At 40.8% G+C, this 13,741-nt stretch overlaps 1 protein-coding gene across 5 annotated transcripts in view; it reads right to left on the bottom strand.

Moving 5' to 3' along the window:
- Positions 1-6,538, bottom strand: part of pcmtd1 (protein-L-isoaspartate (D-aspartate) O-methyltransferase domain containing 1) — a 39,091-nt gene extending 32,553 nt beyond the window's left edge. The window contains exons 1-2 of one of the 5 annotated variants that reach the window (XM_073940034.1): positions 6,135-6,538; positions 5,228-5,323 (exon numbers count right to left, since the gene is read on the bottom strand). The gene's annotated coding sequence lies outside the window, so the exon portion shown is untranslated. Of the gene's footprint in view, positions 1-1,599; positions 1,798-2,258; positions 2,359-5,227; positions 5,324-6,134 lie in introns of those variants that run through there. The other 4 variants (XM_073940033.1, XM_073940032.1, XM_068217031.2 and 1 more) reach the window with 4 other exon arrangements.
- Positions 6,539-13,741: the final 7,203 nt, after the last annotated feature.

The following is a 13,741-nucleotide window of genomic DNA, read 5'->3' as shown; positions in this document are numbered from 1 at the left end:
CAATTGTGTTCCTTCAGAAGTTCAAGATAACAAGAAAGAACAATTTTCAAGGTTTTGTGGGAGGTTGTGGAGATGTTTGCTAATGTCTGTGGAGGTCAAACTAAGTCAAACTACGCGCAGAGCAAGACGCAAATGGGTTTGTTCGATGAAAACTTTTAAATTACTCTTAAGATTTTATAATGCAATACATATAATATGGTATAACATTCGGATATCAAAACCAACATGGTGGAGAAAGGAGATCTAACAGGTGTGTATTTTAACTGGTAATACATGAATTCTACTATAAATTAAGCATTACAATCCATAGAAACTTAGCTTTTGGAGTTTAATGGCCTTTTTAATGTTTTTAATACTTATTATGTATATTGCTTTATCTGTTACTGTTACAGATTTTGTTGTTGCTGTTGGTTAACAGTACATAAATACTGGTATTTAGTAGGAAGTTACTACAACTTAAATGTAAACATAACAGTAATTCGACGCTAGCAAAGTTGTTTGGTTTAGCTTAATAATAGACGTTGTCAAAATACAATAAACCTCGGATTAACAAAAATATGGCTCCAATATGCCATATAATAATATTATATTTTTCTGACCGATGTTTTTGGAGAGAAAAGCCGTATTTGCGGCGCTTCTGTTCGTATGTTTGTTTACATTTATGTTCGATGCTAGTACATGTGGATAGTGACGTACAGCGTGACGTTCAGCGCCGAAGTCCATCCATACGCGTACAGATCTGCATTTCAAGACGCAGTCGAGTTAAAGCACTTATAACACACTACACACATCCGCACTGCGTTAAAATAGAGCAGACTTTAACGACAGGCGCAGAGACTTTTAAATCTACTCATATATCTGAAACAACAAGCAGTGTTTGTCAAATAAAGCAAAAGGATAAATACAGCGTTTTGCACAGATCCGCCATAATCTCTCAAGCAGGAAATGCAAACATACATTAAATAAATTCGATAAGTCTACATATTTAATTGAAAGGGATATGCAATGGTACTAAAATATTTAAAAAGAGACCTGTGTCGTGTGTCTGGCCTATGTTAGTGATGTGTTTGTGTCTGTGTAACGAACATAATGCAAATAAATATATTTTAAAAAGACAAAAAAAGGCCAGTTGTAAAACAAAATTGACTTTTCAAAATGGTTGTTGTGTTGCTATTTTGGTGTTTATTTATTTATTTATTATTATTCATCAAGTATTAACAAACTTACAGCATCTGACAAGAAAAACGCTTCCGTGTTTATAAATTGCGGTGATAACAAAATAAAAGAGGAACAAAAACAGCTGAATTTCTTCAGAAACCCATGCTGTTATGTGGCATTTTAACGCTGCACGACTGGGAAAACCAGTAAGACGTTGGCATTGTGTTTGACCTGCCACTTCAATCCACTTAACACATAATACAACATTTGTGCATTCTTTACATCATCCATTTTGAGCTTTTTCGTCGTGCATTACTGCACTACTAGATCGGGTTTGCATTTTAGACGTCTGCCACATGTTCCTCATCTTCCCCAGATCAACGCAAAGCAACAAAACAAAAATGTCGGCATCTTCTCTGCGGAATAACAATGTTCACTGACCTTTGTAAAGCCATGAATCGGGCTCAGGCTTTGCACGAGCCAAACGGACAGGATGCACATTAGAGCTGGTGTTTTTGAGCGCACTGTTGTTGCTGTGTGATGTATAGATTTTCGTGGCGTTGAAAGAAGCAGCGCTGTTTTTTCTCGAGGAACAGCTGAGAGGATGTAAACACACGTCACATGGTTCACAGAAACGAGGATGCGGACATTAGACGTTCTTGCTAATAACGATATCCTATAATGTCCTCCAGGGGGCGCGCGGAGGCGCAAAAACTATAAACACCATAGAGCTGCATTCAAGATCATAATAATTATAATTGTACTAAAGAGGTTTAAACGTTTAATTGTGTAATCTTTTGAATATACTAACACTAAAGACTGCTATCGGGGATATGTGTCTTATATAGCTATAAAAAACGACTCAAAACTATTCGCTCAATAAGAAATCATAAACCAATCTGATTAGTCAAGCCCGTCCAGCGGTGGAAAAAGAAACACGTGTCACATGACAAAACAACCAGCAATAATTAATAACAGCTTCAGCACGTGGATAAAAAAACTGCGATAAACTTTAGAAGCTTTAAAAATTAAAATTAAAACATGAAAATTACTTTTAAAACACTACAAAGGGCTTTTTGGATGAAGATTCGGGCCACTACCTAGTCATATATCCAAAATCCTTTAATCCTTTCTAGGAGTCGAGATAGAAAGGCTGCAGACAGCGGTGCGTCCTCAAGCCCCGCCTCCCAAGCCATCATTGGCTAGTATTCTAAAAAGGCGAACGATGAATGGATAGCATTGAAGTCATTCATATAACAGCAAATAGCGATCAGAAGGAGGCGGGACATGAGTGGAAAAACAATGCAAAAATGCCTTTAACAACACATAAAAAGCTAATTTCTTGTGTATTAATATGGTGTTCAGTGAATAACATGTTAGTCACTTCAGCTGCTGTTCTTAGTATCAGTAGACTGATTTGTTAATACGATTTTTTTGGCATTGTAATCTGTTGACAGTGCATCAACATCCAGGAAGGGAACAAGTAGCATGCCTTCTTGTTTATATCCAAAACACTCCTCATGTGCCTATAGGGTTGCATCACAAGCAGGCTAAAGTAGTCTGAACACACATGCTGTCTGGCATGAATACAGGGTTGATCAAGAAGTCTATTGGTTGCATTTGTCATGTCTCAGACTGACTGGAAAACAGTATTCGCTTACCACTGTGACATACTTGTCTTTATTTCCTCACAGGCCTGGACGACCCTGCTTGACCTCTTCTAGATCCACTCAGCGACGCTCTACTGGGAACTCACTCACATGAGACTACTTTAAAATTAGCAAGTGTCCATTTATACATATGGACATTACAGTTCAGCGATCGAGGACAAGGCTTTGGAAATATCTAGCCATGATGTTGAAACCCTCTACTAAATAACTTCAACATGTAACCACACTCACATCCAGTGGAGTTAGAGGTAAACAATCTCAAGGCAAGGGAGGATTATATCCAGCGTCCATTAAATGAAGCCTGAAATGTAAAGCTAATGTTTCCTCCCTAGAAAGCATATATTAGAAATGCAGACGAAATTAATTGCATATTGTTTATAATACTTGCTTAATGATGATTAATTGTATGGTGTGTGTGTGTGTGTGAGTGAAAGAGGGAGAAAGATTTCATTAATTCATTTTCCTTTGGCTTAGTCCCTTATTTATCAGGAGTCACCACAGGGGAATGAACCGGCAACTATTCTGGCATATGTTTTAAGCAGCGGATGCCCTTCCAGCCGCAATCCAGTACTGGGAAAGAAGAAAAAATTATCATGTATTCATCATTCTTTTCCTTTATTAATCAGGGGTCGCCACAGCAGAATGAACCGCCAACTTATCCAGCATATGTTTTACGCAGCGAATGCACCAGACAATTTACCCAATTCACCTATACCTATGAGCCAACACAAGGAGAACATGCAAACTCCACACAGAAATGCCAAATGACCCAGCTGAGATTCGAACCAGCGTCCTTCTTGCTGTGAGACGATTATGCTACCCATTGCGCCACCGTGATGCCAATGATTTATTAATATATTTATAAAGCAAATATAAAAAGTTGGGGTGACACAGTGGCGCAGTAGCTAGTGCTGTCACATCACAGCAAGAAGGTCGCTGGTTTGAGTCTCACCTGGGTCAGTTGGCGTTTCTGTGTGGAGTTTGTATGTTCTCCCTGCGTTCGTGTGGGTTTCCTCCGGGTGCTCCGGTTTCCCCCACAGTACAGGTGAATTGTGTGTGTGAATGGGTATGTGTGGATGTTTCCCAAAGATGGATGGGCATCCGATGCGTAAAAACGCGTTGGATAAGTTAGCGGTTCATTCCGCTGTGGCGACCCCAGATTAACAAAGGGACTAAGAAAATAAAATGAATGAGTGGGTAGTGCTCATAGCAAGAAGGTCACTTGTTTGAGCCTCGGCTTGCATGTTCTTCCTGTGTTGGTGTGGGTTTCCTCTGGGTGCTCCGGTTTCCCCCCACAGGTCCAAAGACATGCGCTATAGGTGAGCTGAATAAATTAAATTAGCTGTAGTTTATGAGTGTCAATCTGAGAGTGGATGGGTGTTTCCCAGTGATGGGTTGCAACTGGAAGGCCATCCGCTGTGTAAAACATGTGCTGGATAAATTGGTGGTTCATTCTGCTGTGGCGACCCATGATTAATAAAGGGACTAAGTCGAAAAGAAAATGAATGAATGAAAAGTTGTCTAGGAACGATACTCTCATTCTGGCGTAATAATCAAGGAACTTTGCTGCTGTACCATGTGTGCAGTAGGATCAATAGAATATAAGCTGCATCCTAAATTGGATAATTCCCTTGTCACGATACTCGATTTCGGTACCAGTCGATACTGAAATTTTAAAGACGTCCATCTCCTGCTAACGTTTAAGCAATGTTGATCGTGTTCTTAAACTGCGCTGATTTGCCATTGTGTTCACATGCTTGACAGATATTACTTCGATTGGCCGTGAAGGTCATCAGTTCACGCACTTCACCGAGTGCAAACACATACAGCGTTTTTGTTTTCAAAATGTTAGCGCGAAATGGACATTTTTAAAATTTCGGTACCGATTGGTAATGAAATTCAGTATCGCAACAACAACACTACTACATAGCACTGTTTCCGCTACATACATTTTTCTATGGCGGGGCCATAATATATAATTTTTATTTTAATATGATTGCACCTGCTGCAGTCATGGTAAGGCAGCAAAGTTTTTTCGATTATTACGCCGGAATGAAAGTATAGTTCCCCGACTGTATCAGTTAGGGAATGGGATGCCAAAACCGAAAGTCAAAAAATAGAAAACTTAACTTTTACCGTACACCACACTGCTTTTAATGCCAACCGCAGATGTCTTTAGCTAACAGCTATCATAAGAGCTGAATGGAGTGAGGACCTAATTAAAAAGGCTTGACTCTGCAGTTCTCATTTTATATCAGGTGAGTTAATGCTAAGCTGAATCATACACATTACTTGTTTTTGATTGCAGCAATGATTTCAGCAAAAACAGTTTAATATGGTGAATTAAACTGCGGACACTGAATGCTAAGAATGAAATGTTAAAATGTAAGTCCACATACCCTGCCGTACAGGTGCAGTTCGCGGTCGGAATGCAGTTGTTTTGCTTGATGATTACCCAGGCCTTGTATAGTCCTGTCTTTTTTCCTTGTCCTTGCCTAGGCAGAACCTTCGTTTTAGCACTACATAGTTTTGAATCTGGTAATCATGGAACATTATTTCTGGCACATGACCACACAGAACAAAATTGTTGGCATCAAAAGACTTGTAGAACTTCTCTCCTGTAAAATCACTTGGAGTTTCAATGAGATAGTTGTATATTTGGGGCTGGATGCTTGGCCATTTCGTCTTATTTAATAGGGAGGGTGCTATCGCAAATGGACCTGTCAGACAAACGCCACTCACTTTAAGGTTTATTTTGCCGAATAACTGTGTTTATCACTGGGTGACAAGCTGTTATAATATGCTGAAAACATTATGTAAATAATATATAATATGTAGGCTAATCAGTAAACTTATCTCTAAGACAACAGCAAACTCTGTACCGCAGTGGATGTCATTCCCTCGCTGTAAATGCTAGCACTCCCGTTTTTTTCTGCAACCTCGCTGCGTGTTCATCCTGAATGTTTACTAACAGGTAATTCCCCTGTAGATCTAGAAAATAGCAATTGTTCATTTTCTGTCAGCCCTAGTAGTACACAATGTAGTCAAGCTTTAAATAAACGTTTTTCTAATAAGCGAGTTGCTAATGGTCTAATCCGATTCAATAATTTATGCTAAGCTGTGCTAAGTGCTCTCACTAGATCGGGAGATCAGCTAAATGGATTTTAAAAAATGGTACATTTGTTTAACTTTAGGGTACTTGAGCTTATATTTCCAAATAAATAAATAAATAAATAAATAAATAAATAAATAAATAAATGGAGTGTTCCTATAAGGTTAACATGAATCATCACAACACAAACACACCTGCTGTTCAAGTCAGCCATGAGACATAATTGCTGGATTTGCTTGTTGGTGAATCTAAAAGGAAAGCTATGCCTCATTTCGGATAGTAATCATGTAATTTGCATCACCATCAACTCATCAACGTCACGGGGAAATTACTCTGATGATTAAAAAAAGATAATTATGAAGGTGAACAAACCAAGTGTAACGGGTCCCACACGAGTGGAATCCGTCCTGCGTTGTGTTGTTGTTTTTCAATAAAGGACTCCAAACCTCTTACCGCTTGGCACTGTCTTTATTTTCTGCACAAATGGAAAATGTGTTGACAACATGCATTCTGTGATTGTGATCTTCATTAAACAACCGTTTAATGTCTCCATTAACCACGAGACAACCTTCTCTCAGCTCAGAAGGAAGTGAACTGCGATAGCGATTTCTTGAAAGAACGTGTATTAAACTAATCTGCTTAACATAAGACTAAATTAATATTAATGACATGAAATCACAAAAACTACCAACAATACAAAAACATACCTGCACAAATGGAAAATGTGTTGAAAACATGCATTCTGTGATTGTGATCTTCATTAAACAACCTGTTGGCACACGAGGAGTAATTACAGCATGCTAATATGTGCTAATCTCACTCACAAATGCAAACGATCTCAATCACAACCATTTAGAACCACAGTTTCATATTTCCACATCACAGAGTATGTTTAGCGAAGCAACAAACATTTTAGATTTAAAATATACCATCAACCGTCAATAATATTACCGTTTAATATCTCCATTAACCACGAGACAACCTTCTCTCAGCTCAGAAGGAAGTGAACTGAGAGAGAGCGATGAGCGCGCACACAAACGAGTATACACTCTTAAAGTGACAGTACACTTGAACAGGTCCTGAAAGTCACATACAAGCATGAACTCAAAACGATAAAATAATATATATAATAATATCAAATGAAGTAAATTAAAGTTATACTCAATAGAAAAAAAGGATTTTGAGTGAAAATAATATTACCAAAATAACTCTGTTACATTCACCCCTCCTTATTTTCATCAAAATCTTTCAATGTACCAAAAAGACATTCCCAGTGAACACGATACTAGCACAAGTGACTCGCAAATCTAATTCACGAAACCAACATAAAAGTTACCTCAGTTTCAAGGTTTAGGAAAACAAGTGGTTGATCACGTCTCAAATTCCCTATAAGTTAATGTGATGCCTAATACACCACACAGCACTTGGCTCTATTAAACTTGACTTTTGTCACAAACAATGTCAGTACATTAAATTACTAAGACTTCAAAATGAATTCTCAATTTAAACTACTTGAACTTTTGAAACTGGCATCTGCACCATAGATTCAATCAATCTGTTTACAGATTTAACTTTCCTTCCAACTCTCGTTCTAACAGGCTTGACAAGATCAGCATTTTCAGCACCTCTCAACGATGGATCACTGCACAGTAAGTCAGGAGAGCCAGGTAAGTATTGTGCAATTTCATTTGAATCTTGTTCATGTTTCTCATTTGTAGGCAACTCATTGGCAGCACCAGGAGATTGATGGATATCTGCATCCACTGTGTCTACCTCATCCAAATCATGAGAGTTTTCTAAATCTACAGGTAAAGTCACAGGAACCACAGGGTTGCGGTCTGATTCAAAAACAGGAAGTGGGTAAGGATAGTCAGAGGAAGATTGACTTGAGCTCTCAGTGAACGAAACAGCAGACAAGTCTTCGCTTGAGTCCTGATCTGCTCCATTCTGATCAGACTTCACAATGATCAGTGGCTGATTATTTTCACTGGTACTTTGCTCTTTATCAATTCCAACAATTGGCAAGAAATTCACTTCCAGTAAAAGATTCCTATGCACAACTTTAGTGCGGCCTGATGCATCCCTTATCCTATAAACATGAATGTCAGGATTCACTTCAACAACAGTAAACACTCCGTCTTCCCATTTGTCGGCCAACTTCCTTTTGCCTCTTTCTGATTTATTAGTCACCAATACTCTATCCCCCACCGACAAGTGAGTTCCTTTAACACGCTTGTTGTACTGATTAGCCTGATGTCTTTGCTCGACAGAGGAATGCTTTTGAGCGATATCCATAGCATTTTTCAAGCAGCACAGTAAAGACTTGACATAAGAGTCGTAATCAGCAATGTCGGGGTTATCGAGTACTTGATTGAACATGATGTCAACCGGAAGTCTGGGTATGCGGCCAAACATCAAAAAGAAAGGTGCATAACCTGTAGTTTCGTGAATAGTTGCATTGTAAGCAAATGTGAGAGTTTGGATCTGTTGTGGCCATTGACATTTCTTTTTTAAAGGGAGCGATCGAAGCAATTTACCCAAGGTTCTGTTGAAGCGCTCCGTACCACCATTGCCCATTGGGTGGTAAGCTGTTGTGTGAGATTTTGCGACACTAGCTAGACGAAGAAGCTCTGCTATGAGGTTACTCTCAAAATTTGTGCCCTGGTCAGAGTGTATGCGTTCTGGAAACCCGTAGATACAAAACACATTGTCCCAAAGCTTTTTTGCAACTTGCTTTGCTGTTTGATTAGCGCAAGGGAATGCATGAGCAAGCTTGGTGAAGTGGTCAGTAACTACGAGGACATCCACCGAACATTGTTTGCTATTTTCTGCTGACCAAAAATCTATGCACACCAACTCCATCGGGGCTGTGCTCTTGATATTCTCCAAAGGGGCACGAGCAGCAGGTTCTGGTGACTTTGCAAGGACACACCTTCGACAGCATTGAACATATTCTCTGATATTCTTTTCCATATCAGGCCAATAAAAGCGTTGTCTTGCAAGTGAAATAGTACGGTCCTGCCCTTGATGGCCTGCGAGATCATGGATACCAGACAGAGCTTTGTTCCTCAGACTATCAGGCAGTACATACTGTAATCTTTTCCTTTTAGTCAAAGGGTCTTTCGTCACTCTATATAACACATCATCTCTAACTTCCAACTTACTCCACTGCTTCAACAGTCTTATTACTTGAGCACTTGCACCATGCCTTTCTCTTCTTGATGGACGTCTCTGTCTAATCAAGAATGACAACACCTTGGATATAGTCAGATCTTCCTGTTGACTGTTTTTGAGCTCCTGGGCAGAGAGCACTGGTAAAGTCTCCTGACAACCCGATATCATCTCAACATGATGGACTAAATGAAGGGCTCTTGACTCTGCTCCGTCTGTCCAACTGCAGTGTGACTGACAAAGAGCTTTGACTTAATCCACGTTGTAGTCAACACTTTACGAAAGACACTCCATGGGCTGATTTGGCTGAATATGGCTACTGACCCTGAAAACATCGTGAACGGAATCTTCGCCTATCCCACTGGCCTCCTGCATCAAGTAAGAATACAGCTCATTCAACAGTCTCCGTTCAATTGGCTCAACAAAAGGGTCGCGACTCAAGGTGTCCGCCACAACATTAGCTTTTCCGGGCAAATGTTTCAGGTCAAAAGTGTATGCCGCCAGTTTGGAAACCCATCTCAACTCATAAGCATCAAGTTTTGGCTTAGTCAGAATATATGTGAGAGGGTTATTATCCATCCAGATGGTAAATTTGTGGCCTTTCAGCCAATGGCTGAACTTCTCACATACACTCCACTTTAGAGCCATAAATTCTAGTCTATGAGCAGGATATCTGCGCTGCGATGTACTGAGGGTCTTGCTTGCAAAAGCAATGGGTCTGGCTTGTAGTTCACCTTTTGGCACTTGGGACAATACAGCCCCTAGCCCGTCCAATGAAGCATCAACAGAAAGAATGAAGGGCTCATTGAAGTCAGGATGTGCAAGCATGACACACTCCAGTAAAGCAGTATTAAGTTTGCCAAAAGCGACATGACATTCTGTAGTCCAATCTGCAGAGGTAAGTTTACAGTAAGTGCCTTGAAACTTCCTTTCCTTAGACAATTTTCCTCTTCTTTTCTGTCCAGCTGTAAGGCCGAAAAGAGGTTTAGAGATAGATGAGCAGTTTGGAATAAAGTGTTGGTAATAAAATACCATGCCAAGAAAAGACTTAATCCTTTTGACAGTTGGTGTGCAGCCATCATTATCCATCAGATCATGAGCAGTCATCCTTGTGATGACCTCCACTTTTGCTGGATCAACTGACACACCTCCACTGTCAATGATATGGCCAAGGAATCTTACTTGACTTTGAAGTAGATGACATTTTTTAGGTGAAAGTTTCAGATTGTTCTCCCTCAGTCTATCAAACACTGTACGCAGCCTGGACAGAGCCTCACTTTCAGATGGTGCGAAAACAAGGAGATCATCAAGGTAACATAGAAGCTTTGAAAAGTTCAAGTCTCCGAAGATCCCAAGCATCATTCTCATGAAGGAGGCTGGACTATTACAAAGCCCCTTAGGCATTCGATTATATTCATGAAGGCCTAGCGGTGTAGTAAAAGCCATATATTTTTTGCCCTCCTCACTCATTGGAATATTATAAAACCCTGACGTGAGGTCCATAGTGCTGAAGAAGCAGTTTCCTCCAAGCGCAGCCAGGCAGTCAGCCTGGTGAGGCAAGGGGTGTGCGTCTTTCATAGTTCTGGCATTTAACCACCTGAAGTCTGTGCAAATACGCAATCCACCATCCTTTTTCCACACCATCACTAATGGTGATGCGAACTCACTTGAAGACTTCCTGATGATACCTTTTTCTTCCATGTCAGTGAGAACTTGCCTAAATTTTTCATAGTGGGCAGGAGGTACTCGCCTATAAGGCAATCGAAAGGGTCGATTATCCGTCAGTCGTATTCGGTGCACATATCCAGTGGCTTCACCACAGTCCAATGGATGCTTGGAGAAGATGTCTTGGTAATCAGCTAGTAACTGGGTAAGTTGAGATTTACAATCATCACTTATCTGACTCCAGTTGACGTCAATTTCCTCAAGACCCAGGTTCAGTAGATTTTTGTCAATGTGGTCAGCTGCACAGAAATTACATGAATCATCTGACTTGTTTTCCACTAGAGTAATGTGCAGTCCCTGAAAAATCTCAAAATCTTCAGATGCAATACACGGAAACACATCAGCCATTTTGCTGTTCCTCTTCAATGTGATCACTTTATTTGTCGGATTCATAACTGTCATAGGCACCCACCTGTCACCCCAAAGTGGTACAACAAGACGACCAACTAGAATGTCGAGGCATAGCTTTTGAATTGGTCGGCTCAACGATCACTGTGCTGCCTGGCGACATGGGCACATTAGATGGCAAACGGCCCCAGACCAAATGTTCATGCTTTGGTAAAAGTACCACCGCTTGAGTGAGTTTGACAGTGCCTATTTTGTCAGGAACAGTGTCTCCTTTCCAACGCTCAACACCCGTAAACATTGACAAGAACTGCTGAACGTCTTCATCAAACTTATTGTCAGGTCTAGAAGCAATGTCCCAATAATCATTGTTGTTCTTCAGCTCATGAATTAAGTGTTTAATGATATTAGAGCCCAGAATAAGATCATCACGCTGGCCAGGCACGACCAAGCAAGGTGCAACACACCGAGTGTCAAAGAACTTTATCTCCAAATCATAGAAACCATCAGGCTGGGTTTGCTGACCTCCACAGCCGATCAAGACAATCTTTTCTTCTGAATGCTTTTTTTCAGGCAAAATGCCTGCAGAACCAATTTTCTCCACAGCATGTTTACTGATTGTGCATGCCATAGAACCGGAATCAATCATTCCGTTAAGAATAACATGGCCATTGACACGAACAGGAACATAGAAAAGGCTACTGAAGGCTTCGACTTTCTGACTAGATTGTACAACTATCTTGGTCCCTCTAGGAGCACTATTACAGTTTTTCTCATAGAGCTGGGCAAGATCGCATTCTTCATGAAGGTATTTAGTATCCATACCCACATCACCCCTTCCAAAATGCGGGTTCAATAGTTTAACTAGTTAGGTGGTCTGCCAGCCCCACTTTCCAATTGATGCTGGTTACGATCAGCTCGCTGAGGGCAGTCCTTTTTCCAGTGTCCAGGAGTTAAACACTTCAGACATCTGTTATCCTGTCTACAATGTGACACAGTTGAATGATCCAAAGATCTACAAACCCTGCATGGTTTGCGGTAAGTCTGAAATGTTGTAGCTTGATGATGTGGGCTAACTTGGAATTGGGTCAGTTGAGTGACAAGACGGTCCTAAAGACTCACTAGACTTTTCATGCAAGCACTGTCACTGCCAGACTGCACCATAGGAGAAGGTGGAATAGACAAAGGAGAGTTACGCCTGTTTCACACCGCAAGCGTCAGCGGCGCGTGAGCAGAGCGTGAGCAGCGCGTGTGTTTTCGGCGTCCATGTTAACAGATTAGAGCTTTCATATCGCACGCAGCAGCAGCGCGTCAGAGCGAGGCCTGAGCGTCGCCGAAGCAGCAGTGCAGCGATAGTTTCGGCGCTGGGTCTATTTTTGACGCGCTGCTCACGCTCAATTAAAGTGACAGTGCATTGATAATGACCAAAACACAATGAATGACAGTAAAAAGTAGCAATTTTACCCAATAAATACGTTGATAACGTCAAATGGTATACATATATTCATTCAAATGAACTTAAAACGATTAAAAACGGCAACATTTATTTAGGCCCGAACTACAAAACCAAATGTAAAACAATTTTAGTATCAGTTTTGCTTAAGTTGCACACTAGTGTTGTAGGAGAGGGGAAATAGAATATTTACGGGATTTGTAGTCCATAGCGAAGTGTATTGTGGGTAGTGTAGTTCGACACGCATACTGGATTATGTGAGCTCGCTGTGTGCTGTGCAGCTGAGCAGAGGAAGAAAGTTTTAATCGGCTTTGTTTTATGTTCACTCGAGTTATTCCTACCGGGAGCTGTTTGCACTGTGAATCTGACAACACGAAAATAAGTAAAAGAATGGCATGTATTGGTTACTTTTGTCCGTCTCATCATCTGCACGAGCATGAATTAACGAGCTGTTATTCTGCCGCTGGACAGATGAAAAGTTTAAAAGGTGTATTTGTATAGAGAGACATGGGTAACTAGATAGAATAGACAGAGATAGGTTGATCTCTGCAGCAGCTGCCGAAGAACTGCGCGCTGCAGACGCAGCTGGTGTGAAAGGCAAACGCCTGCGTGCTGCTACTGCTCGACATACGCGCTGCTCACACTCTGCTCACGCGCCGCTGACGCTTGCGGTGTGAAACAGGCGTTAGAAGCAACTGTCTCAACAACATCAGGACTCTGAGTGCAAGCTCTATGTTCAGTTATATTCAAACTGCGTAAATTACTGAAGGTCCTAGCTTTCCTCTCTTGCATATGTTCATCAAGTCTCTCCTGTATCTCACCAGCTGACCATTTCTCTGCTGATTTGAATTTGAAGACATTAGAAAGAGACTTATCTGGGCAATGCTGGATAAGCATCATGCTGATTTCATGACTTGGATCACAAACGAGCCGACCTCGTCTTTCCAGGCATTCCTTGGCAACATCCATTGTCTTGTTCAGCCGGATCCAATACTCCATTGCATCTTTAGATGGCATCGGTAAAGTATTGTAAAAATCGGCTAGGGGCATACTAGAATAGGAGATGGTGCTGAAATGCTGTTTTAAAATGTCAAAGATCAAGCGAGG

This window comes from Danio rerio, chromosome 24 (genome assembly GCF_049306965.1).
Source record: "Danio rerio strain Tuebingen ecotype United States chromosome 24, GRCz12tu, whole genome shotgun sequence".
NCBI lineage: Eukaryota > Metazoa > Chordata > Actinopteri > Cypriniformes > Danionidae > Danio > Danio rerio.
The sequence above is the reverse complement of the archived record's forward strand: the minus strand, read 5'-3'. Positions and strand labels throughout refer to the sequence as shown.